The 24,092-nt window shown below is 50.9% G+C and overlaps 1 long non-coding RNA gene across 1 annotated transcript; it reads left to right on the plus strand.

The window, feature by feature from the left end:
• The first annotated feature begins 19,439 nt into the window (after positions 1-19,439).
• Positions 19,440-23,483, plus strand: LOC122485716. Its single transcript, XR_006297922.1, has 2 exons — positions 19,440-20,034; positions 22,646-23,483. It is a non-coding gene; the product is annotated as an uncharacterized LOC122485716 (long non-coding RNA).
• The last annotated feature ends 609 nt before the right edge of the window (positions 23,484-24,092 follow it).

Raw genomic sequence — 24,092 nt, forward strand, 5'->3', positions numbered from 1 at the left:
CGGCCTTCTTCTCTCCTGTGGGGACAGAATTATGGGGCACCAGGGTCACATATGACTTTTGCCTTCATGGGGCCCTTCTTCTATAAAAAGTTTTTTTAATTTTTTTTTTTCAACGTTTATTTATTTTGGGGACAGAGAGAGACAGAGCATGAACGGGGGAGGGGCAGAGAGCGAGGGAGACACAGAATCGGAAACAGGCTCCAGGCTCTGAGCCATCAGCCCAGAGCCTGACGCGGGGCTCGAACTCCCGGACCGTGAGATCATGACCTGGCTGAAGTCGGACGCTTAACCGACTGCGCCACCCAGGCGCCCCTAAAAGTTTTAAAAAGTATATTATACGGCTGTATTAGTGTAAAGAATGTAATTCAGGCTGGATTCATGGTTATGTTTTCATGATTATTCATTTTATCTTGTGGTTTGGTTTTATTATTTTTTTAAATGTGTATTTAGTTTTGAGAGAGATGGGAGTGGAACAGAGAGAGAAGGAAAGAGAGAGAATCCCAAGCAGGCTCCATGCCGTCAGTGCAGAGCCCGATATGGGGTTCGAACCCACGAACTGTGAGATCGTGACCCGAGCCAAAACCGAAAGTCGGATGCTTAACCACCTGAGCCACCCAGGCACGCCTATCTTGTGGTTTTAAAAGAAATTAAAATGGAGGGGCGCCTGGGTGGCGCAGTAGGTTAAGCGTCCGACTTCAGCCAGGTCATGATCTCGCGGTCCGTGAGTTCGAGCCCCGCGTCAGGCTCTGGGCTGATGGCTCAGAGCCTGGAGCCTGTTTCCGATTCTGTGTCTCCCTCGCTCTCTGTCCCTCCCCCGTTCATGCTCTGTCTCTCTCTGTCCCAAAAATAAATAAACGTTGAAGAAAAAAAAAAGAAAGAAAAAAAAAAGAAATTAAAATGGAAACATTTTCCTGGGCCCCTAAAAGTATCATGGGCCCTGTACCTAATGGTTAGGTCAGCCCTGTGGGGGAAACTCCTAGCACTTTCCTGTCCCGGAGAAACCAATTCCCCGCCCCCCCCCCCCCCCGCTCCCCCCTATGGCCTCAAAGCACAGGGATTAGAGATCAGATGGGAATGCTTGGCTCAGCCTGGAAACAGAACCTCAGTTTCCTCTTCTGTAGAATGGGAGAATGAGAGCGTCTGCCTCTGGATGCTCTTATGAGATAATCTTGTGAGAATTGTCTGGCCCAGGGCCTGCCCCGAGGGAACCCCCGCTGTTTTCCTTACTGGCAATATAGATAAGGCACCTACTGGCTGCAGAACCCGGGACAGATGTGGCTTAAGGGAACACCTGCTATTTTATATAAGAGCTCAGGGTCATCTTTAATTTTTAACTTTTTGTTGGAAAACAATTTACTGTCTTTAACATTTTTTTAATGCTTATTTGTTTTTGAGAGGCAGAGAGAGAGAGAGAGGGACAGAGCGTGAGCAGGGGAGGGGCAGAGAGAGAGGGAGACAGAATCCGAAGCAGGCTCCAGGCTGTGAGCTGTCAGCACAGAGACCGATGCGGGGTTCGAACTCACGAACCGTGAGACCATGACCTGGGCTGAAGTCGGATGCTTAACCGACTGAGCCACCCAGGAGCTCCAGCTATCTTTAAATATACGTAACGCCACCAACAGAAGAATGGTGATAATCAGCTGGTATTCATGTTTGATTCCAGTAAAGAAGATTTAGGCCCAGACTGGAGTCCCAGCCATGAATATTGGTTAAGTACAAAAACTGACCAGTGTGTTGTGGACAGAGAACTCATTTTGAAAGACCTTGAAGGAGAGCCTGAATTTCCAGCTGGCAGAGATTGTTTGGGGTGAGGTTTTCATTTCTCTGATGTTTCTGATTAAAACCTCCCAGCTTCTCTGGCTGAGTTAGGTCACTCTGGTCACTCGGCATTTCGGTATTTCCTGAGAATCGGAGCCGGGGCTGGCTAACAAATGGGCTCCTCTGCCCATGACCCAGGGGCTCTGTGGGCTGGTGGCCTGAGATCCTGCTGTTCTCGCCCCTCCTTTGCGGGGTGGGGGGGGGGGATGGGAGAGGACAGGTCATCCAGCTGGTAGGTGCTGAGACCCAGAGTGAGTCCACTTACCTGGGGGTTGTCTCTTAATGACCCAAAGCCGGTCCTGTCACTGTTCTGCCCTGAAACCCTCAGGGACCTTCTCTGGCTCTCCCAGGAGAGGGGGGAGGCCCCTGCCCCCGGCCTGCTGGAAGCAGCCTGGATCTTTCTCAGGACCCACTTTCTCACTTCCGGCCACTTGGGCCCCCAGTGAAAGCAGCCCCTCCCCCGCTCCCGACTCGGGCCACCTGTTGGCCTCCTTCACAGCCTCGGCCTCTGGAAATGACCCGTTTCCATGCACGAGTGTTGGAATAGAGTCTTCGAATAGAGTCCCTCTGGCCCACTGGGTTGTAAGCTCCCGGAGGGCCAGGCCTCACCCTCACTCCCCACTCCACCCCCAGCCCACAAGAGGCACCCAGGAGATACCGGTCAAAGCCATCGTTATAGTTAAGCATACAGTATTAATCCATACAACAATGACTTCAAAAATACTTCCCGGAAGATAGGCTTAGGAGCCGCGCAGACCCGCGTTCCCGTGCTATCTAAGCAAGTCTCAGCTTTGTCGTCTTTAAAGTGCAGACAAGAATCGCACTTGGCCTATTGGGCGGCCAGGGGGAAGTGAGGCCATGCACAGAGAGCACCCAGTGGAACGCCTGGCCGGGCAGAGCTCGCCTTGGCCAACACAGGCCGCTGTGATGACGATTCCCTCTGGCGACAGGGATGGGCGAAGGTGAGGGCCCAGGACCTCCTGTACAAGATCACGGCCTTGTCTCCATTGAGGGTGGGCATCCATCATCGCACCACAGCTGTTCTGCCCCTCCGTTGGCATCATCTGATCTGCAATCGTTGCACTGCTTTGGTTCCCAAACTTGGCCGTATGTCAGACTCAAAGGGGAGTTTAATAGAAATAAAAATTAAAATTAAAAATCACCAGGCCTGAATTCAGTCTTGGAGAGTCTAGTGTAATTGATCCGGGGTGTGGCCTGGACCTCAGGACTTTTATTTATTTATTTATTTTTGGACCTCAGGACTTTTAAAAGGACCCCAGGTCATTCTACTGTGTGGCCAAGGGTGAGAACTGCGGCGTGGCCCCACGTGTGACTTTAGGGTCCTCTGCCCTCCTGACACTCCCTTCCCACCGGCCTGAAATTCATCTGGCACAGGGGCTTTCACAGCACAATAAAGATAAATGGCTTCAAAATGCTGATGACTAGGCACCTGTTGGGATGAGCACCGGGCATTGTATGGAAACCAGTTTGACAATAAATTTCATATAAAAAAATGCAGATGACTGATTGAGGAGAGGAAATGGCCGAATGTCTTTCCTACACAGGCTCAGATTTTTCTCTGCCTTCCTGGCAGGGAGGGGATGAGAGCAGAGGAGCTGGGTCCTGGGATTGGGATGGAAAAGGGAGACAGGATCCGGTGTCTGGAGACCTACGTCCTAAGCTTTGCCACCGTGTAAATATGGACAAATCAGCTGTCTCTCCCACCTGACATCTCAGTTCCCCGCTCCGTGAAATGACATCTGTTTGAGAGCCCACATCCTAAAGCTAGGACCAATTCCACCATCCCTAAGAACCAGCCTTCCCGCAATCCTGAAGCCTGCATGCAGATTCCCTGGCCCCTCGCTTGCCCTGCTTTCTGAAGTTTATTTGTTTAGCACAATCGCATTATTATAAAGCCTAATTCCCAGAAGACATCACTGTAATTTTGAGGTTATGAAGCAACTCTAAGGTAACTTGGGAGGTGTTGACAAGCAGAGGTCATGGGGGAATCAGCTTTTTATTGCATAGAAGAAAATCTTCTCTAATCAGCTGGAGGCTTATCTTCAGTTGGATGTTGCCTAAGAGTGAAAATGTTTCCTCTCTTAGCAGATCAATGTGGAGCCACTGTAGTAACTTTAAAAAAAATTGTTTTTTAATCTTTATTTATTTTTGAGAGAGAGACAGAGTGTGAGCAGGGGAGGAGCTGAGGGGAGGGAGACACAGAATCCGAAGCAGGCTCCAGGCTCCGAGCTGTCAGCCCAGAGCCCGACGCGGGGCTCAAACTCACAGACGGCGAGATCATGACCTGAGCCAAATTTGGTGGCTTAACCGACTGAGTCACCCAGGCGCAGGCGCCCCTGTAATAACTTTTTTACACTATTTTTGTTTTTTAATGGAATCCTGTTCCTGGTCCTGTGGTCGCCAACTAATGGACGAGATTTTATAGTTCTTAGGAGAAAGAAATGGAAATTCTCAGGAAGACACAGGAGACATAGAAAGTCCTTCTAATTAGACACAGGAATGAGGAGGGTTGAGGTAGGGGAATGTCCTGGAACCAGCCTGAAGGGCGGGCCCGGGAAGTGTCCCTGGGCAACTGCTTTTGGCTTTCAGACTTTTTTTTTTTTTTTCCAAGCTCAGAGCCTCCCAGCTACAGAGCCCCATCAGGCCACGATGATTACACAAATCACAAACATCTAGTGCCAGCCCCATCAGGCCCGAGCCCAACTTTTTTTGAATAGTAGCACTTGCACATTTGAGGTCAAGCTCTGTTGCAAACGGAGAGGAAGGGTATTCGGGAAAGGACAGACTTTTTCCAGAAAATCTCTGGCACCCAGCCCCCTTCCCCCAATTCAGCTTTGGGAGCACGTCCAAAGCAAGGCATCTCCAGAAGACTGCTCAGATCCTAGAGAAACTTTCTAGGTGAAATCCACGCAATCACGCCAAGATGTGTGTCGGCTTAGTCCCCTTGTGCCTGATACTGGTTAGACGTGCAAGTGGGGGCTGGGAGGTAAGTAAACTTGGCATTATCCCTGTGTTCTCCTTTGAAGGAGTTGAACAATTCTGTGTTCCAGGCACGGTGGATTCAGAGGTGAGGAAGATCTGCCCCTACTCTGGAGGGGTTCACAGTCCACGGGGGCGGGGGGGGGGGGGGAGACAGACCACAGGTCTGGCTTGACTATCCTGCTGCCATAGGGCTGGACCCCACCTGGGCAGACCCTGGCTCTTGGCCCCACTCACAGTGGTCACCTGGGCAGACCCTGGCTCTTGGCCCCACTCACAGTGGTCACTATTCCTCGCCCCCCACCCCCTATCCCACTGGCTGCCTGACAGGCTAGCTGGTTGACCTAGCTGCCCGATAATAACACATCTTGATTCCTGAGTTTGTTGGTACCTCCTGAGATATTGCTGTTGAGGCAGATGCCCAACTCATCTAACCCTCATCGAAGCCCCGACAGACCAGCTGCAGGCCAGAGGGGAGAGTACTCAGCACAAACCCCCATGAGAGCTCAGAGAAACATTTGAACAATTCTGGGGGCAGCGTTTCCCAAAGTGTGCTCTGAGCAACAGCGATCCGATGCGGTGTTCCTCCGAAACGAAAAGATTTTGTGGACAAATAAGTTTGGGAAACAGCGCGTGCTCTAGATTCCCCCTTAGACGTTGAACACACAGAAGGCTCTGAGACTCCTGTATGAAAAAACATGACTTTTCTAGCCCATCCCCTGGGGCTACTCAGCTGTGTCAGTGTTCCTTAAACTGAAATGAGAGGGCACTCATCCCAAAATCTCTTGGGGGTGCTTGTTGGAAATAGAGAATCCCCGGCCCGGCTGCAGACTTTCTGAGTCAGAATCTCTGGAGCCATGACCCAGGAATCTGCTTTGAACAAGTTCCCAGCTAATTGTGATGCATGCTTAGGCCGAGAACCCCAGATAAACCTTCCCCGGCCTTGGTTTTTTTCTCAGAGTATTGTAAAGATCCAGAGAAAAGCTCGAGCAAAAGACTAGTCAGAAAGAAACTGCACACTTCCCAATTCATTCTATGGGGCCAACGTTACCCTGATAGCAAAACCAAGCAAAATTCAGTACAAGCAGAGAAAACCGGAGACCAATAAAAATAATGACTGTAGGTGTAAAAATCCTCAACAAAATACTAGCAAACCAAACCCAGCAACATATCCGAAGGATTACACATCATGATCAAGTGGGATTTATCCTAGACATGCGACGATGGTTTAACATCTGTTGCATCAGTAAATGTAATACAGCATAACGGCAGAACCACTGGAACAAAGAAATGGCCCAGTAGTTGAGTTGGACGTGCATGTGGGGTCAAGGAGGAGATTGCAAAAATGGAAGATAGTAGAGACAAATGAAATGATCCGATTCGGGGGCGCCTGGGTGGCTCAGCCGGTTAAGCGTCCGACTTCGGCTCAGGTCATGATCTCACCGTCCGTGAGTTGGAGCCCCGCGTCGGGCTCTGTGCAGACAGCTTAGAGCCTGGAGCCCGCTTGGGATTCTCTGTCTCCCTCTCTCTCTGCCCCTCCCCTGCTCGTGCTCTGTCTCTCTCTGTCTCAAAAATAAATAAAAACATTTTTTTTTTTAATTAAAAAAAAGAAACGATTCAGAGGAGGAATCGCCGGTGCCAGAAAGGACAGAACTTCTCAGGAGTCTAGTTCCTGAGAAGGCGAGAGGAAATGGCATCTGCCTCATGTGGGGCAAATGGTCTTGGAGAGGAGCAGGGACACCCTTCCAACTGTGGTAAGGAGAAAGAGAACATGGTACAGGTGGGGAGGTGGGAAGGGTAGGGTCCTCCTGAGGCATTGCTTCTATTTCTTTTTAAAGTTTATTTTTGTTTATTTTGAGGGAGAGAGAGAAAGAGAGAGAGAGAGAACACGTGCAAGGGGGAGAGAGGCAGAGAGAGAGAGAGAATCCTAAGCAGGTTCTCCACTGTCGGCACAGAGCTCGACGCGGGGCTTGATATCATAAAATGTGATATCATGACCTGAGCCGAAATCAAGAGTCGGATGCTTAACTGACTAAGCCACCCAGGCACCCCAGATTGCTTCTATTTTCTAATTGCAGTTGTCTCCTTGCCTTCTTTCTCCCTCCCTTCCTCCCTCCCTCTTCCTTTCTCCCTCCCTTCCTCCCTCCCTCTTCCTTTCTCCCTCCCTTCCTCCCTCCCTCTTCCTTCCTTCCTTCCTTCCTTCCTTCCTTCCTTCCTTCCTTCCTACAAGCATTCATTGAGCACCTAAAGCACACTATGACACTGTTCGAGGTGCTGAAGTTATAGCAATCAACAATTTGTTTGTTTTGCCTTTCTTCAGAAAACATTTTAAGAAACATGTCAAACATACAGAAAATTTGAAAGAATTTTAGGTGAGCACTCATATGCCAGCTAGATCCTACAGTTAACATTTTGCTCTATTGGTTTAATCATGCATCTCTCTCCATCCATCTACCCACCCACCCGCTCATCCACCAATTTTCCATCTTTTTATTGTTTTGAATCATTTCAAAGAAAGTTGTAGACACCAGTATATTTTACCCCTAAACACTTAATCAGGATATATACAATTAAGTAGACTTCAATATTTGTTTATCTTTTTTAGGTAAATAAAATTTATTAAAAACATTTTTTTAATGTATATTCATTTTTGAGACAGAGAGAGAGATAGAGAGAGTAGGGGAGGGGCAGAGAGAGAGAGACAGAGACACAGAATCCAAAGCAGGCTCCAGGCTTTGAGCTGTCAGCACAGAGCCCGATGCAGGGCTCGAACTCACAGACCGTGAGACCATGACCTGAGCTGAAGTCGGACGCTTAACCGACTGAGCCACCCAGGGGCCCCTAAGGTAAAATTTATATACAAGAATTGCACAGATCTTAATTATACCTGAATCTCAAGTATGAGTGAATTTTGACAAATGCCTGTACTTATAGAAGTCAAACCCATATCAAAATATAGTACATCATCATCATCCCAGAAAATCCCCCATGTTTCCTCCTAGTCTCTTCTTATCCCTACCCAGGTAACCATCATTCTAATATTTTCACCAGAGATTAGCTTTACCTATTCTAGGATTTCATATGAGCCAAATTGTATTATATGTATTTTTGTATGTCTAGCTTCCGTCTGTCAGCACAATGGGAGAATCGTTCACGGTGCTACATGTGTAGGTAGTTAATTCTTTTCATTGCTAAGTAAATCCCATTATATGATTATACCAGAGGAATTATTTATTCTGCTGTTATAGCCATCAGACTTGTTTCTAGTTTGTAGCCATTAAGAATAAAGCAGCTCTGGGGCGCCTGGGTGGCTCAGTTGGTTAAGCATCCAACTTCAGCTCAGGTCATGATCTCGCGGTTTGTGAGTTCGAGCCCCGCGTCGGGCTCTGTGCGGACAGCTCGGAGCCTGGAGCCTGCTTCGGATTCTGTGTCTCCCCCTCTCTCTGCCCCTCCCCTGCTCATGCTCCTTCTCTGCCTCTCAATAATGAATAAACGTTTAAAAAAAAAAAGAAGAAGAAGAAACCAGCTCTGAACATTCTTGTGGGCATATTTTGTGTGTGTGTGGACATATGTTTTCCTTTCTCTTAAGTGAATACCTAGGCGTAGAATTGCTGGGATAGGTTTTGTTTTAAGAAACTACCAGATTTTTATCCCAAGTGCTGAAGTTATGCGATTTTACATTCCTTCTAGCGATGTGCGAGAGTTCTGAGTGTTTCACATCCTTGCCAGCGTTTGATGCTATCAGTCTTTAATTTTAGCTATTCTGGTAGGTGTATAGCTGGCGTCCCATTGTGGTTTTATTCTGCATATTCCTAATGACTAATGATGTTAAGCATTTTTTCCTATGCTTCTTGGCCCTCTGAATATTTCCCTTTGTGAAGTTTTTATTCAAATCTTTTGTCTATTTTAAAAATTGTGTTCTCTATCTTTTTATTAGGGAGTGGCAGGGGTTCTTTATATATTCTGTGTACATGTCCTCTGTCAGATATATTTTGCAAATATTTTCTTCCAGTCTGAGGCTTGCTGTCATTTTCTTAATGGTGTATTTTTTATTTTGATGAAGTATAATTTCTCAATCTTTTAAAAATAGTTGTTTCTGTGTTCCGTTTTAAGATACCTTTGTCTACCGCTAAGTCTCAAAGATATTCTCCTACATTTTTCTCTAGAAGTTTTATGATTTTAGCTGCTTCTGAATGAGGTCGGTCATTCATTTAAAATCAGTTTCTGTGAATGGTGTGAGGGAGGAGTTGAAGTTTCTTTTTTTTTCCATGTGGATAGCCGGTTCTAGCATCGTTTGTTGAAAAAACTCTCGGGGCGCCCGGGTGGCTCAGTTGGTTAAGTGGCCGACTTCAGCTCAGGTCATAATCTTGCAGTTCATGAGTTCCAGCCCTGCGTTGGGCTCCGTGCTGACAGCTCAGAGCCTGGACCCTGCCTCGGATTCTGTGTCTCCCTCTCTCTCTGCCCCTCTTCCATTCACACTCTGTCTCTCTAAAAAATGAACAAACATTAAAAAATTTAAAAAAAGACAGAGAAAAGAAAAACCTTCCCCTTTCCATTGAAATGCTTTGGTGATTGTATAACGAAATCAAATGACTGTTTAAGTGTTGGCCTGTTTCCGGGCTCTATCTTCTATTCCATGGATCTATTTGTTTGTCACCGTGATCGTGCTGCAATGCCTCAGTTTCTCTAGTCTTCTACTAAATCAGGAAGTCAGGTAAGGTAAACTCTTTCATTTCGTTGTTTTTCAAGAAGCTTTGAATATTACAGGTCCTTGGCGTTTCCATAAAAAATTTCAGGTCTGGGGCACCTGGGTGGCTCAGTCGGTTGAGTGCCTGACTTTGGCTCAGGTCATGATTTCACAGTTCATGGGTTCAGACCCCGCATTGGGTTCTGTGCTGACAGCTCAGAGTCTGGAGCCTGCTTCAGATTCTGTGTCTCTCTATCCCTCCTCTGCTTGTGCTCTCTCTTTCAAAAAAAAAAATTAAAAAATTAAAAAAATTTTTGAAAAAGTTTTCGGGTCATCATGTCAACTTCTACAAAAGAATCTGCTGGAATTGTGCTTGAAATTGCGTTGCCTCTAAAGATCATTTTGAAGGGAACAGACATCCCAATATTGATACTCAACATTGAGCCCTTGCCAATCCATGAACCACGAACGGATGTCTCCATTTCTCTAGGTCTTCTTGAATTTCGAATTTCTTTCAGCAATATTTTGTAGTCCTCGGCGCACAGGCCTTAGGCATCTTTTGTGGAACTTACTCCAAAGTATTTCGTGTGTGTGCACGCGTCTGTGTGTGTGTGTGTGTGTGTGTGTGTTTAATGCTGTTGTAAAGGAAAGTTTTTCAAATTTCATTTTCTAGCGCCGGCAACGGAGCCAAAAGCCAGAACAGTGACGGGAGGGACAGACCTTCAGGAGGCCCTAGGTGTGGGGAAAGTGACCGGGGGAGGTGTCACTTGTTTGCAGGCAACTGCGGAGGATCTGAGAGGGTGGGAAACTCGAGGCGCGTGTGGGAGTGGGTCGGATACACAACACGGCACGGAAGACTGGCTTCCTTTCTCTGTCCTGTTCCTAAGAAGGGAAGTCCTTCCTCAACAGCCCTCCTAGGAGAGGAAGGGCAGGCCAGTGCCAAAACTGGGGCCTCAGGAAAGGGCTCCTGTGCCTCCCTCCCCAACCTTCTGAGCTGCTAAGCTGCCTTATCCACCCAGCTCCGCAGAGGGGTGGGGGGGCTATCACCCTGGCCTGGGAGGAGCTCGGCCCCCTGTGGACAGATAAGCCGGCCTCAGTAGCACATTCTGCCCTCTCTACGAGAAGCCACCATGGCCTCTGGTCCTTACCCGGCCTGCGGGGAGGAGAGGGAGGCAGAAACACCTGGGATTACTCGGTTCAGAAGATCACAGCCACGCTCCTGGGCTGGCCTTCAGCTCGCCCCCCACCTACTGTCACCCCCCCCCGGGGGTTCCCTGGCCCCATTCCTTCACATCACCCCACCCAGGGAACCAACTGCCCACGCCTCTTGCAAGGGCCAAAACCTCCACATCATGCTCTAAGGAAAGATTCTCAAGAAGCAGGAAACGACAAACCAAGACTCCACCCATCCTGGATTCTGTCCACATTCCATCAGGAAGGGTGTGCGAGGGGAGGGAGGGGGGAAGGCACAGGGGCTGCCCCGTTGCTAGGCAGAAGGAATGTGAGGGGCAGTGGGCGTGCAAAGGGGGGCCGTCACCCCTCTGTACTCCCCACTAGGCCCCCACGCCCCTTCAAGGAAAGGTGTACCTACCTACCATCCTTGAAGACAATGCTAACCGCAAGGCACCTGAGTGGCTCACTTGGTTAAGCTTGTGACTTCAGCTCGGGTCATGATCTCACAGTTTTGTGAATTCGAGCCTCGAGTCGGGCTCTGCGCTGACAGTGCGGAGCCTGCTTGGGATTCTCTCTCTCCCTCTCTCTCTCTCTCTGCCCTGCCCCCCACGCATGCTTTCTCTCTCTCTCAAAATAAACAAACTTCAAGAAAGTTCTTAAAAAAAAAAAACAGACGACGCTAGTTGCTATGACAATAAATCCCACAGATACGTTGTGTTTCTTTCTCACTCGCATACCGGTTCACGGCAGCCGATCCTGGATTGCGGGCGGCTTTCCCGTCCAATGCAGTGATTTAGAGCTCAGGCCTTTTGCATTTTGAGGCTCTACCACCCGTTGGTCTATCATCCTCGCGCCCATCCAGTGGGAGGGGAAAGGAACCCCGTGGGAAGCATAACCTCTCGGCAAAGGCCTTGGTACAGAGGCGACGTGCTTTACCTTTGCTCCTGTTCCATTGGCAAGGACCTGTCAGGGGGCCACAGTTAGATGCCAGGGAGCCTGGAAAATGTGCCCCCTGGCTCAGCAGCTGGCTCCCAACGACAAGTGACACTAACTAGAAAGAAGGGTTTGGATTTCGGCGTCCCTGCCACTGAGCCCTGCTGAATTTTAACCAGTCCTGTGAGCTTGCCCTGTAAACTGTAGAGGGCTGTTTGGAGGTGACAGACCCCATCCCCAGCCTGGGCGTCTCCTGGTTTTCCTCTGTCTCTGAAGTTGCTTTCCACCTCACTCAGCCACCGCTCCCTCCCCAGTTCCCCCTCCTTCTAGACAGTTGCTTAAATCTGGCCTCTTCCAAGAAGCTTTTCGGGGATCTTAATACCCACACTGAGGTCTTCCATTGTCTGGGGGTCCTGTTTGCCATAAACAGGAGCAGGAGCAATGTTTGGGGGGCAGATCCCCCCTTTCCCATCTGCTCACAATGTTTGGAACTCTCTCAACTGAGGACCAAGGCTTTCTCCCCACAACTAACACCAAGGTGTCGGATACACGCGCCTTGGGAGACAGGCAGCATTCTCACACGCTGTGGGTCCTTACAGACCCTTCTAGAGGGGAGGGAAGGAGACCAGGGCACTCTGGCCTTAGCTGAGAGGGCATGGCCAGCCGCAGGCCTGGTGTCTCTTGTGTTCTTGCTGTCTCGGCTAGATTTTTCGATCATAGGTTCGGCCTCTTCAACTTTTCCTAAGCAAAGTGAGACTCATTAAATAGTGTGCGTTTGTTAGCACTTACCATATGTCAGGCATGGCTAAGTACTTTTTATGAGCACTATCCGATTAATCTTCTCAACCACCTAATGAGGTGGGGACTTTCATTGTATCCCTGTTTTGCAGATGAGAAAAGCAGGGCTCAGAGAAATGAACATTCCCAAGGTCACCTAGCCAATGATTGGAGGAGGTTGTGTTCGAACTGGGATAGCCAACTTCAAAGTCTGCTAATCCCTCTGTGCCTCTGTGTCCCTATTCCCTGGGACACCCGGTACGACAGAGGCACTCGACACTCACTGGATAGCCATGTGCTTCTCCACACTTCCCAGCCTTCCTTGCCGTCGGGTTGGGGCCGAGTGACTAACTCTGATCGGTGGGCTGTGAATGGAAGGGACACATGTCATTTCTGGACCAAAGCATTTAAGTGCTGGTACCCGACCTTCCGGTTTGCTCTTTCCCATTAGTGGTGACTACAGAGGCCATGGCTGGAAAGGGAGGAGCCACCAGAAGGAAGCCGTCTGGATCGGCCGGCCACTGTGCAGAGGACAGCTGACCTGGGGAGCTGTCCAACCTGCAGGAGCTTTGTGTGAATGAGACCCACACCTCTGTTGTGTTACAGCCCTGAGATTTGGAGGCTGATTTGTTTCTGCAGCTTACTAGGGCCTCTCTTGACTGATAACACCAGAACAGGACACCAAATGCATCCCTGTGGCACCCGGTTGGCTATGGACAACATAGAGTCCCTCGGACACTTTGTTTCAAGAATCCCAGACTAAGAATGGGACTGTGGCGACTGTCCTGAGCCAAGTTGCCAGAAACAGATGGGAGGATACTGAAGGTCTCCCTGAGCCGCTGGGCAGTAGGGACCCCCTGACCCTGGCCTCTTGTTCCGGTGCCTCCTTCTCCCGAGATCAGGCACCCCCCCGTTGCTGGTTTCCCAAGGCGTTTGTTTTTTGGCACAGCCCCTCAGTCTCCGCCCCCAACACGGCTTCCAGAAGCTGAGGTCCAGAGGCCACTGGCTGCTGTCCAGATGCTGGTCAGGGTGCCTGGAAGTCTCTCTGAGCCTCACGTTGTGTCTTAGATGTATCCATGTGGACACAGAGCTTTTGCAATCTGGGCAAATCAGAGCTTTCTGGCCTCTGCTGATTCTGGAGCCACTGGCTGGGTGTGGCCAGCAGGAAGCCCAGGGTAAGGCTATATATTGCCAGGTCAAGCCTGGGGAGAAGGTGAGAGTCTCAGGACCCTGGGCTGGCCCCTGCCTGGACCAGGACAGCGAGAGCGTTCACGGTTCTCGGATCCAGACACACAGGCTGGCCCTGTGCGTGGTGGTGGGGGAGCACAAAGGCAAGAGGTTGTGGTCCCTGCTTTCTAAGAGCTTCCATTCTGTAGGCTCAAGTAGGACATTAGCTACAGAAAAACACAACACAGGGGAGTATATCTGTCAGGGATTCTCGGTTACAAGCAGCTGGACGTCTAGAGAGAAAAGGTTGTGTCTCACCTCCGAAAGTAACTCAGATTCAAAACGTTATTCTCTGAAACGATGTGTCGATGTGTGTATGCCAAAATTAACAGTGACTCTTTAGATTTTCTGACTGCAAAATTCTAAGGACGTTTATCAAGGCTGAGAGCTTTTCTTTTCTCCTTTTGTTGGTCCCCGAAGTTAACGGCTACTTGAAGCCGATGCTTGACTGATCCACAGTGAACCAATCTCAAAAAAGGAATATTTCGTCCCCACGTCTGAAAAGATTCCAGCTTCAGGCTTGGCTGAATCCCAATCCTTGTATGCCATCTGCCTGGCTCTGCTTTTCTTTGTTTTAGCTTTGCTCTCGAAGCCCGTACTCCTGGGACTATATTCTGTGCTTATCAGTCTCACCCCAAAGAACGGGCCCATCTCCTGGTCATACCAGGAAAGCCCTGATTTAACTGACTCTGGGTCACAGGCCCAACCCTGAATGAATCTCTGTAGTGGTTGGAGATGGGGGTGGGGGTGGGAGTAGCCGAAGAGAAGATGTGATGTTTCGACTGGATCCCTCTCTGGACCCTGGGGTGCAGTCTTCTTCTTCTGGATCACATGACCGAAGGTGGGGGAAGATAGGGCTATTACGATCAGAAGGGCGATGAAAGCTGGGTGGAGTAAGGGTCAGTGCCTACTGCTGGTGGGACAATGAAACGCGCCCTCAGAAAGGTATGAACCAAAGACTGTGGGAGTTCAGAGGAGGGAGATGTCATTTCCAGTTAAGGGGATCAAGGAAGTCTTCATGGAGGAGGAAGCATCTGGGCTGGGCCTTGAAGGATGACTGCAGTGTGAATGGTAGATCTGGGGAGACGGGGAGGAAAGAATATTCTGGGCAGAGGGAACAATGTGGGCAAAAACCTAGAGATAAGCACAGAGAGTAGCAAAGTCTGAAACCGTATGAGGAAAGGCCTTGAATGCCGGATCAAGGGGTATGGATTGAACGTGGGAGGCATTCATGCATGGTTCTGGAGCCAAGGATGGGGGGGTGGTCATCAGATCTGAGCTCCTGGGAACTGGTACTGTCTGCCAGAGGGTCTGGACCCTCTGTTCCTCCCCATCCCCCTGAGTGCCCTGGGTGCCCACAGTTCCCTCCTCTGCTGGTTCAGCTCAGACAAGGCTGGAGCTTTCCAATAGAAATGTTCACGGGGCACCTGGGTGGCTTGGTTGGTTAAGCATCCAACTCTTAGTTTCGGCTCAGGTCATGATCTCACGGTTTGAGGGTTCAAGCCCCACACCGGGCTCTGTGTTGACAGTGCAGAATCTGCTTGGGATTCTCTCTCTCCCTCTCTGTCTACCCCTCCCCTGCTCATACTCTCTCTCTCTCTCTCTCTCTCTCAAAATAAATACATAAATAAACTTAAAAAGAAAAAAAAGAAATGTTCACTGCGAGGGGTGCCTGGATAACTCAGTCAGTTAAGTGTCTGACTTCAGCTCAGGTCACGATCTCACGGTTCGTGAGTTCAAGCCCCGCATCAGGCTCTCCACTGTCAGTGCAGAGCCGGCTTTGGATCCTCTGTCTCCCTTTCTCTCTGCCCCTACCCTGCTCGCTCTCACTCTCTCCCTCAAAAATAAATAAACATTTAAAAAAAGACATGCTCACTGAGGAACAGGGAGAGTGAAAGTACCAAATGCGATGACAGAGCTTAGCTTTGTCCTTCCGAAGTACCGAAAGCCCGAGTACCTTTGACATCTTCCCTTACTCTGGGCTTAATTTCCTCTCTCCCACCCTGGGGGCTGAGCCCGAGGTGGGGTAGGTTAAGGGCAGAGGTATCCACTCTCTGGGTCCCTCCGGCTCTCCAGCGTCCATTTCCTGCCTTACCCCTGTCCTGCCCGCAATAGTACTTGTTCTGCAGTTGTCCTGGCTCAGGGCAAGGGGGTTACCCTCAATTCTCACCCCCCCCCATTTCCTCCCCTGACACTGCTCCCATTTTATCACTCAGAGATATCTCCGAGATGTCTGCCAAGAACCAGAGGAAGATTAGCCGAAGCCCCTCCAGTAGGGCCAAGGACCAGTCAAAGGTGTGAGCTTTGGAGTTAGTCAACCTGTGTTTGAATTTTGCCTCTGTGCCTTAAGGACCAGATGCATAACCTTCCCAAGCTTCTGTTTCCTCTTGGGCAAAATGGAACGACTAAGCTCGGCCTCACAAGTATGATGGGAGGATTAAATGGGGCCCTGCATGTTTTATCCAGGCACACGGTACATCTACAGTAAATGGTGACAATGACGATAGTGGAGACGAGGAAGAAGAAAGAGCCAACCAAGGAGAGAGGAAGGACCAGCAGAGTCCCTTGGAGCTCTGAGCTTAGCATGACGCCATGGACAGAGTGCGGGGGCCGAGGGCAGCATGAACCCCAAACCAAGCTCCTGGACTTTGAGCTCTTCTGGCCCTGCTGGGCTCAGGGAACGCCCAAGGGAACATCAAATCATCCAGCCTGGAGCTCCCCAAATTAAGGGAGGCGTCCTGCCATAGGGCCCTGGAAAGTCACACCGTGCCAAAATGCCCCGGGGGGCGGGGGTGGGGGGAACAAGATGCCTCTGAGCCTCAGATTCCCCCATCAATTAGGGGACAATGATCAGGTTCTTTGGCCCCCCCCCCCCCCCCCCCCCCAGCCACCAGAAGATCAGGCTTTCCACAGGGTTTCTACAAAGCTCAGGATGGCTGGAACAGGCCGGAAGGATGGGGTGAGGCTGGCCAGGAGGAGGATAAAGGCTCAAACCAGTGGTCACCAAGCTTTTCTGATCCCCTCTCAGGAAAATAATTTGAGAAATTCCCCCCCCCACCATGTGTTTATTTACTGAGGAACACATACTATTACACTAATATATTATGCCCACTATAAAATTATATATAAATAGAAAAAATTTTTTAATTTTAATGTTTATTTATTTTTGAGAGACAGAGAGCAACAGAGCACAAGCAGGGGCGGGGCAGAGAGAGAGGGAGACGCAGAATCGGAAGCAGGCTCCGGGCTCCGAGCCATCAGCCCAGAGCCCGAAGTGGGGCTTGAACCTGCGAACTGTGAGATCGTGACCTGAGCTGAAGTCGGACGCTTAACTGACTGAGCCACCCAGGCGCCCCAAAATGAAAAATTTTAAAGAGATTTTTAAAAAAATTTTTTTTTCAACGTTTATTTTTGGGACAGAGAGAGACAGAGCATGAACGGGGGAGGGGCAGAGAGAGAGGGAGACACAGAATCGGAAACAGGCTCCGGGCTCCGAGCCATCAGCCCAGAGCCCGACACGGGGCTCGAACTCACGGACCGCGAGATCGTGACCTGGCTGAAGTCGGACGCTTAACTGACTGTGCCACCCAGGTGCCCCTAAAGAGATTTCAATAAGACCCAAACACATCATGGCCCACCCACACAACGGATCGCTACAGAGCTACAAAAAGAATGAAGTCTTGTATGCCCATGATAAGAAGAGAACTAGATTTAAACACGGATACAATTTTGAATAGACATTTTATCAGAGAAGGTATATGAATGGTCCATAAGCACATGGGAATGCTCCATGTCGTTTACCATTAGGGAAATGCAAATTAAAACCACACAAGATACCCCTTCACACCCTCTGGCAGGGCTGGAATTAAAAAAGATCGTAACAAGTGTTCAGGCATGCTCACACATTGCTGGGGAGAATGTAAAATAGTGCCCTGCTTTGGAAAAAAAGCTTCACAGTTTCTTAAAAAGCTAAACCCACCCCAACCACATGAGCCAACCATTCTCCCAGGGGTCTGCCCGAGAGGATTAAAAACGTGGGCACCCCAAAGGCCTGTCCGCGAATGTTCATAGCAGCATTATGCACACTATAAACCCCTGTGAACGTCCGACGAGGCATCAATTTGTGAATGGACAAACACAGTGTGAAATGCCCATGCAATGGAATACTGCTCAGGAGCAAACGCATGAAACCCGCTGCAACACGGACAAACCTCAAAGACCCGAGGCCCAGTGAAAGAAACCAGACACAAACGACCACATGTTGTATGATCCGTTCAGGAGAAATTTCCAGGGAAGGCCAGCCCTCGAGACAGGAAGCAGCTCGGTGGTTAGCGGGGTGGGGTGGGGGTGGGGGTGGGGATTAAACTCCAAAAGACCCCAGGAGCTTTACGGATGATGGAAGTGTTCTAAAACCCATTGTGCTCAAGGCTGCACAAGCCTGTAAATCTACTGAAAATCATTGCACCGTGCCCTAACAACAGACGAATTTCGTGCAAAATCTATCAGGAAAGCTGTTTTTCGTATGTGCGCTCCCAAAGCGAGCACAGTGGAGCTATTTTTAAAAGCACAAAACGAGGAAGCTCTTTAAGCATCCGTAGAGAAAGGTCTCCAAGATGTGTCGGTCGGTAAGTGGAAAAAGCCAGGTGCGAGTATGCCGCTGTCGACGCCTTTTGAAAAAGAAAAGGGGTGCATAGATGGGTTGTGTTCACATTTGTATTTCTACATGTCCACGCAGACACGCCGCATGGAATTGCCCGCGTCTCCTAGCCTCTGTCTGGGAGGAGACGGAAGAGCCGGCGGTGACATTGGAGTGTTGGGTGACGGAGCCGCAGGGCTGGTGGACAGGAGTGGAAGGCTGACTTTTGTACCTTTACATTTTTCTTCTTTTCTGAACACACTTTGGTAAAATGCACGTAACCTGGGCTTTACCGCCTTACCAATTCGGAAGCGCCCAGCTCAGAGGCATTCAGTCCATTCCCACGGCTGTACGGCCGTCCCCGCTGTCCGTCTTTCCAAATAGAAACTCTGTGCCCGTTAAACACCCACTCTCCATTCCCCACCCCTTCTTGCCACTTCTTTTTTTCTAGATTTTTTTCTAAGGTTTTATTTAGTTTTGAGAAAGAGAGAGAGAGAGAGAGAGAGAGAGGCAGTGAGAGGAGGACAGGGGATCCGAAGCCGGCTCTGTGCTGACAGCAGAAAGCCCCATGCGGGGCTCAAACCCATGAACCGCGAGATCATGACCTGGGCCCAAGTCAGATGCTCCACCAGCGCAGCCACCCAGGTGCCCCCACTCTTGCCACTTTCTACAAGTGGAATCACACAGGGCTTGCCTCTTTGTCGCTGACTGCTTTCACGTAGCATAACGTCCTAAGGTCCATCCATCCTGCAGCACGTGTCAGAATTCGCTTCCGTTTTAAGGCGGAATGATATTCCATCGCGTGCATATACCGCATTTGGTTTGTCCATTCAGCCCTCCGTGGACACCTGTGCCTTCACCTTTTGGATACTGTGAAGACGGGTGTGCAAATACCTCTTCGAGACCCTTGTGTCTACCTTTTTGAGGTGTATGAAGACACTAGACATTTGAAAAAAAATAATTCAAAACGAAAAGGATGGTCTACAAATAGACATGGAAGGACTGTTTGTTCCCACATCCTCTTCGGAGGCCCCTGAGCAGGGGCGGGGGGAAGGGGGGCCTCCCAGGGGGAGCGTTGGCCGCGGAGGCGCGGGGCCGGGACAAGGGGGCGCGCGGGGCAGCGCCAGATGCTGGGGGTCGGCGGGGTGGGTCTTGCTTAGTCACCCGCGACTCTGGCGCACAGCGGTGCCCTCGCCTCGCCTGCCCGCCGCCGCCCACCCCCGGCCCGGCGATCGCCCCGCCGCATTCCTGCGCGCTGCCTGCTGCCGACCCGGTGACTCACGGCCCAGGCAGCCCGGGAACGCCCGGCCTCGTCCTGGGCCCGCAGCCGCTGGTTTTCCTATTTGGAAACTCCTCAGCCGCCTCCGCGCCAGCCACCCGGTCTCCTCCCAGGTCCCCCGTAGGCGGCTGGGAAGGAGGGCAGGGAAGCCTGGGGACAAGCGCCTTTTCTGCGGAGGGGGACCCACGACCGGCCTTAGAGAGGATGGGTGTATGCTTCCCTGTCCCCAATTCGAGAATCTCCAAATGCCCGGCAGCCACATTTACAGGACGGCAAAACCTGGCTTGAACCGCAAAGAGACGGAGTTCCAGTCTTTATCCTGCTGAAATGTGGACGCTTAATACATTTTGCTGCAGAAATGTACCCGTCTTGAGTACAGGAGAGTCTGTCCTAGGTTCCCCGGGAGGTGCTGTATCATATACAATTGATGCATATTTTAGAATCTCCTTTCTAAAATCTGAAAAATTCTGAATTTGAAAACCCATCTGGCTCCCAGGAGTCTAGGTAAGAGACTGTGGGTCTGTGTTGTGCCTCTTTTTCCCAGCAGAGTCAAGGCTCAGAGTGGGGGGGGGGGGGGGTGTCACAGCTGCCAATGGGCTGGTGGGTCCATGTCTGAGTTGCTCTCTCTCCCTGACCTGCCTCCCACAAGACTCTGCCTCCCCTGTGTCCCACCTCCTCGCCTGTCCCTCCTCTGGGAAGCTTTTCTTGTCCACCCCTGCCAAAGCGGATCTTTCTTTCCCCGTTGGGTCCCAGAGCCCAGGCCAGTGCCTACCACTTATGGATACTTGCTGGGAGACTGGAGACCATGGTGGTGAGCGAGCGGGCTGACCGGAGGCTCCAGCCCCTCAGGATCTAGCCTTGATTTGGCCACACTGCAGTGGTGTGACGTCGGACAGGTTACCTAGCTCTCTTGTGCCTCAGTTCCCTCATCTGTAAAAGGGCAGAATAATAATACTCCTCCCAGAGCGTTGGCGTGACAATTAGAGAATAAGATGCAAAACACCCATATTGCGTGGGACATACTTACACTAAAAAAACTATTCGTTGTTTACCTGCAATTTAACGGGGTATCTTGTATCTTTACTTGCTAATCTGGCAACTCGAGCCTGGCACAGAGATAGCTCCCGGTGTACATTAGCTGGTGTATTAATAATAAATGTTGAGTGACATGAAAAGCTTTTTATCACAGTATTTGTATGTGCCTGATCTTTCCCCAGTAGTTTGAAGGCACTTAAAATTTTTTTTTAAATGTTTATTTACTTTTTGAGAGAGAGAGAGAGAGAGAGAGAGTCAGCGGGGCAGGGACAGAGAGAGAGGGAGTCATAGAATCCAAAGCGGGCCCCAGGCTCCGAGCTGTCGGCACAGAACCCATCGCGGGGCTTGAACTCACAAACCAGGAGATCATGACCCGAGCCGAAGCTGGACGCTCAACTGACTGAGCCACCCAGGCGCCCCTAAAGGCACTTTAAAAGCATTCATTCGGGGTGCCTGGGTGGCGCAGTCGGTTAAGCGTCCGACTTCAGCCAGGTCACGATCTCGCGGTCGATCTCGCGGTCCGGGAGTTCGAGCCCCGCGTTGGGCTCTAGGCTGATGGCTCAGAGCCTGGAGCCTGTTTCCGATTCTGTGTCTCCCTCTCTCTCTGCCCCTCCCCCGTTCATGCTCTGTCTCTCTCTGTCCCAAAAATAAATAAACGTTGAAAAAAAAATTTTTTTAAAAAATAAAAAAAAATAAAAGCATTCATTCATTCATTCATGCATTCATTCACTTAACAATTATTTATTGGACATCTTTTATATGCGAGTCACGGTTCCAAGCCTTGAGGATAAAGCAGTGAACCAGAACTAGCCCCTACCCTCATGGAGCTTCCAGTCTGGCCAAGAAGACGAATATTAAGCGTGAATGACCCCGGACGATGAATAAGCATTGCGACAAGCCCCAAGCAGACGTCCTGGCCAAGGACGGGCTGGGTGGGCACCCGAGCCTCAGACTTTTCCATCTCCTCCCTCTCACTCTCGCCCTCAGTGCCCCCCCTGGTGGGTGCCTGGACAAGGGTTCGGAGAGATGCTCTTGATCCCTGGGAAGGAGGGTCGTTGTACATGGTGGTTCCCACGGTGGGGCTGACAGCCTCAAGCCATCCACACTGTCCCCAGCTTCCCTGGGAATGGGGTGAGGTGGGAGGGATCAGGTGTGGCCGCGGAGAGGCTCCACCTGAGACCAAGGTGGATCTGGGCTGAATCGGAGCCTTCATCTTTAGGAACACTTTGTGTGTTTGTCTAGCCGGCGGGCTCTGGGTGGGCGCTAAGAGAAAGGATTTGGGGTGAATGATTTCTCTCGAGAGGTGAGATGGTCAGCTGGTGATGTCAGTGGAGGGGAGCGCCTTTAAAGATCAACTGACTTGACATTTGATGGATGAGGAAACGGAGCACTCGAGAGGGAAGTGACTTCTGAAGGTCACACAGATCTCTCCCCGAGGAGCTGCCACCAAAACCCAGACTGACTCCCCGGCCAGAGTCCCTGCCCTGCCCCCTCCCGGCCGCAACCCCCATGGTGTTAAAGGAGAAGGCCTCGTGAGATCACCACCTTCTCACTGGGAATCCCCAAGGAGGGGTCACCTGGGAGCCAGCAGCCCTCCCTCTCCCACAGCCCCCAGGCAAGTTTCTGGGCGGTTTGGGCCCCTGGCCTCGGTCTGCAGCTCCGAGTGGGGGTTGGTGGTGGGGCGGGGGGAGCCGCTGAAAGCCGACCTCAAACAACAAATGAGAAATCTGAAAAAGTTTCACTTCCCAGATTTCACTGTGGTGGCTACGCTCCGGGCAGTGGGATCTGACATCCCTCATGCTCCCTCACCGGCTCCTTTTGAAAACCCTGAGGACTTTGACTTGTGACCTACCCACTGAGGGCTCCTCCTCCCTGGTCCCCAGTGCTACGTCCTGATTCAGCACCCCCCCACACACATCCAGAAGGGGTTCCCTGAGCATGCACACCCCCACCTCTCAGAACCACCCATCCAGCCCAGCAGTCCCCGATCCTCTGTGTGGATCCAGGCTGGGATGCCCGTGAGGGACAGGATAGAACTTTCCCCTCATGAGTGTCCTCTCTGTCCCCTCTCCATGCCCAGATCCACTGCCTTGGTGAAGACCCTGCCCTCTCTTTCCTGGCAGCCTGGCATCCCGTGAAGTCCTATGGCCTAATGTGTAGACTCTGCCTTCAGACCTCCCAAGTGCATCTGGGGCCACCACTCCCGGCTTTGTGTGGCAGTTTGAAAACGTACCCACAAATTCTTTGGCACCGTGCCCGTCAAGAAATGGGGCCTACGTCTTCTCTCCTCGAAGCTGAGCCAACCTTAGAGAGGCCGGTGACAATAGGGGACGGCAGAAGTTATTGTGATAGGACTTCCAAGGCTAGGTCTTAAGGACACTTCAGCCTCCGAGTTCTCCAGGGACAGTGACCTTTGGCGCTAGGAGCTGCCATGTAAACGGTACAAACTCCGCCATATTTGTGGAGGTGTCTGGCCAGCAGTCCCAGCCAAGGTCCGTGTGGCCAGCCAGTGTCAACTGCAGACAGCGAGGGGCACTGCACTTAGGAATGGATGAGCCAGGGGGACCTGCCAGGGTGCTGGGAGCTTCTCCATCAGGGCCCCACGGGCTCAGAGGGTCAGAGCCCCCCCACATCTGAGCTCACAATAGTGAGAGAGCTTGGCTCTGGAGGTCGCTCCCACCCTTCCTCTGGGCAGAGTCACTGGGTTAGAAGGGACCAACGATCTGGCCTGTTGAAACACGCTCACTCTCTAATCTGTGTTTCCTTTATACTCTACCCAGTAGAGTATGAACTCCACAAAGACAGGAGCTCACCGGAGTTTATCTATGTTGTAGTCTGCTACATCTCCAGTACTTACAACAGTGACAGTAGGTGCTCAGTGAACATTCACTGAGTAAGTAAATGGATGGATGGATGGATGGTGTGTCTATTACTGTGAGGCCAGACCGGCTGCACCACTCGCTCCTCTGTGAAACGGGTGCCATGATGGGACCTATCCATCAGGAGTGTTGGGGGTGACTTGAGAGAATGGGCCGGTGCCCCTGCCTAGAGCATTGCTAAAGTTCAGGAGGGGATTATGGGGATCGTTAGCGTTACTGGTCGCCACAGGTTGAGTCTCCTTGTGACCAGAAAGACAAATCCGGGGTTTTTAAAGGCCCTTGGCCCAGGCTTCATGGAGATGCCCAACCCATGAACATACTGGGGCTTCTGACCCTCCAAGCAGGTGAGGTACCTCCTTGGGGCTCCCGTAGGCCCCCACACCCTGTGTTCCCCAACCCCAGCTCTGGCACACAGATCACCTGTTGGTCTGTGAAATCCCAGGGGCTGGGATCGGGCCTCACCCCCTGTATCCCAGGGCCTAGCCCCACTCCTGCCCGGTGAGTGCTGGGGAAAGGACAGCGAGGAGAATGAGTCGGTCAGAGCTCCCTCTGAGATTGCCCGATACCTTCCCGTTCGTCAGATTCTGACGCGAAACCCCAGAGCTTCCCTCCATGACACTGTAAGGATTACAACCAAGAAGGTGGATC

The sequence above is a fragment of the Prionailurus bengalensis genome, chromosome E1 (genome assembly GCF_016509475.1).
Source record: "Prionailurus bengalensis isolate Pbe53 chromosome E1, Fcat_Pben_1.1_paternal_pri, whole genome shotgun sequence".
Taxonomy (NCBI): Eukaryota; Metazoa; Chordata; class Mammalia; order Carnivora; family Felidae; genus Prionailurus; species Prionailurus bengalensis.